The 2,757-nt window shown below is 51.7% G+C and overlaps 1 long non-coding RNA gene across 1 annotated transcript; it reads right to left on the bottom strand.

The window, feature by feature from the left end:
- Nucleotides 1-1,417: 1,417 nt before the first annotated feature.
- Nucleotides 1,418-1,968, bottom strand: LOC103166774. The gene is made up of 2 exons (XR_484970.3): nucleotides 1,741-1,968; nucleotides 1,418-1,618 (listed from the first exon to the last, which is right to left on the bottom strand). It is a non-coding gene; the product is annotated as an uncharacterized LOC103166774 (long non-coding RNA).
- Between the last annotated feature and the right edge of the window lie 789 nt (nucleotides 1,969-2,757).

The raw sequence follows: 2,757 nt of genomic DNA, 5'->3' as shown, positions 1-2,757 counted from the left end.
AATCCCCATTTTACAGATTAGGTAACTGAGGCACAGAGAAGTTAAGTGACTTGCCCACGGTCACACAGCTGACAAGTGGCAGAGCTGGGATTCGAACCCATGACCTCTGACTCCAAAGCCCATGCTCTTTCCACTGAGCCACGTGCTTCTCGACTTAACTTCTCTGTCTGTCTTCTAATGTCTGTCTTCTAATGTCTGTCTCCTCGTGAGGACTATAAGCTCCTTGTGGACAGCCTATCGTGTCTACCAACTCTGTTGTAACATACATTCCCAAGTGCTTAGTACAATCCTCTGCACACAGCAAACGTTCACTAAATACCATTGATTGATTGACTGGAGCAGGAATACTTTTGTACCAGCTCAAGTGAAGTTAATGCTTTCTTGGAGGTTGGACACAGTTCTTGTTACACGCAGACCTCGGGGTCTGAACTTGAGATGCAACATGGCCTAGTGGATAGAGCACAGGCCTGGGAGTCAGGACCTGGGTTCTAAGCTTGGCTCTGACTCTTGCCTCCTGTGTGACCTTGGCCAAATCACTTCACTTCTCTGTGCCTCACCTACCTCATCTGAAAAATGGGGATGGAGATCATGAGCCCCATGTGGGACAGCGACTGTGTCCAGCCCAATTTGTCTGTATCCACCCCAGTGCTATGTACAGTGACTGGTACATAGTAAGCCCTTAACAAATACCACAATTATCATCATCATTATTAGTCTAACACGCAGAGTTCCAGACCAGAGCAAGGACGTGGGCATGGGGTCAACAGTGAAACAGACGAGATCAATGTCCGGTGAGCAGGTTGGGGTTGGAAGAGCCAACTATGCAGGCCGATACAGTAGGAGACAAGAGAGGTCGGGTTGGAAGGGGAGAGTCGATCGAATGCCTTAAGGTCGCTGGTGAGGACTTTGATGCAGACATGGATGGATGGGTGGATTGGAGATTTTAATGAGATGGGGATTGAAACTTTTGTTGGGTTTTTTTTTAGAAAAAGGTTAGCAGTGTTCCATTGCTGGAGACCAGAGACCGGACAAAACACAGAGTTGTAATACTGTGACACATCTGCTCAGTATTTTACGTTTAAGAGTGTTCCACCTAACTCTGTTCAGTCAATCAGCTTTGTTGTGTGTGTGTGTGGAAGTGGAGGTTGGGGCGGGGCAGCAGTAGGTAGAGGAGAAGCAGGAGAGAAAGGAAGAATCTTCCACATTCCCCACTTTTTCCCCTTCTGCCCCATCCCACTTCCTCCTCCCCTTCCCCACCCCACCTTTTCACTACCCCTACCCCGTTTTCTCCCCTCCCCCACCCTGCCTTTTCACCTCCCCCTCCCTAACACTTCCCCCCCCCCCCCCCGGCGGGCCAATCCCACGTCTCCCTTATCCCCAGATCTGGCCAGGGAGAAACTCTCACAGCCAAGGAAAGTCTGGTTAAGTCACTTTAATTACACTCAAAACAGTACAATGATGGGCCTTGAAAGATGTTTGAGGCCTGTGGATTCCTATGTTGGATCATCTGTTCTTGGTCTTCTCTGGCTGGTTCTCACAGGTTTGTGGGTCCTGGAGGGTTCTGGCCTGGAGCTGGGAGGTCACCACCGTCTCAGACGAGTACTATACCTCCTGCTGCCTGTGGGAACGATAAGCAGGTTTGGGGGGGTGGTTAGAGAGGCTTCTTTCTCAGGCCCCTCTGGGCATCTCTGCCTCCCTATCCCCAGGGGATCGGGACCCGCGTCTGGAACCCAAGCTTACCTCTGGTAGTTCTCCTCCTCCGCCTAGCCATGCGTCGCCTGGGCCGGGAGGTTCTCACACCTGACCTCACACCTGATCTCACACCTGACCTTCTCTCCTCCATTTCATATTGGCTTCTTAGGTGGCGACGTCTGACTCTCCTTGTCCTAGCCATGGTGGAATGATCAGGTCAGGTCTTCTCTGGAAATGGTTGATGACTGACTCTCGGCCCACCTTCCAGGCCCGTATTTATAGCCCTCAGTCCCTGAGGCCACTGTGACATCTTTCTCGCTCCCTTCTCAGTTCATGCCTTGTGAGGCTTGAATCGGGAACCGTTCAGCCCAGTCGACCCAACCCCTATTGTTGTGTAAGAGATGGGCCAGAGGACTTTGGTAGCGAATGGGGTCGGGGGGAAGCGTGGGCTGTTTCAAGGTCAACGTGGTTAGAGTGAACAGTGCAAGCTGGGAGTTAGTGGGTGAAGGGAGCCGATGTGACAGTTGGAAAACATTGGCAGAGGGCCTTGAAGCCTAATGGGTGGGAGGTCCTGCCAGCTGAAACAGGTTGGGTGTCTAAAGGAAGGCTCTGAGGAGTGGAGAGACTCATCCCAAGGGACGCTCCAGGAAGACGTCTCTCATCCTTTGAGCCCCATGTGGCACAAGGATCGTGTCTGATCTGATTCCCTTGAATCATCCCTGGCGTTGAACACATGGCTGGGCTATTCTAGGGCCTTGTTGAAAAGAATTGTGGTGATGCTTATTACAGTGCTGGAGCCACTGAGCCCCTGGGAGGAGTGACAAGACAAGAGACTGTGCCTTGCGGAGTGATGGGAAGGTCAGCTGGCGGTCAGATGGATTTTGGACATCCAGTTTCAGACACTTTGTGTTTCAGGAGCCGTCAGGTGCCCCAAGGGCAGCAGGGTAAAGGGCCACTGTGACATCACAATAACCACTCATTCGGGCCTCTCAATTCACTCTCAATCAAGCAAGCAATGGGCGCTTACTTAATGCAGAGCACTCTACTAAGCCTTTGGGGGAATAC

Source organism: Ornithorhynchus anatinus, chromosome X1 (assembly GCF_004115215.2).
Source record: "Ornithorhynchus anatinus isolate Pmale09 chromosome X1, mOrnAna1.pri.v4, whole genome shotgun sequence".
NCBI classification, from domain to species: Eukaryota; Metazoa; Chordata; class Mammalia; order Monotremata; family Ornithorhynchidae; genus Ornithorhynchus; species Ornithorhynchus anatinus.
Note: the sequence above shows the minus strand (reverse complement) of the source record. Positions and strands in the feature narration are given on the sequence as shown.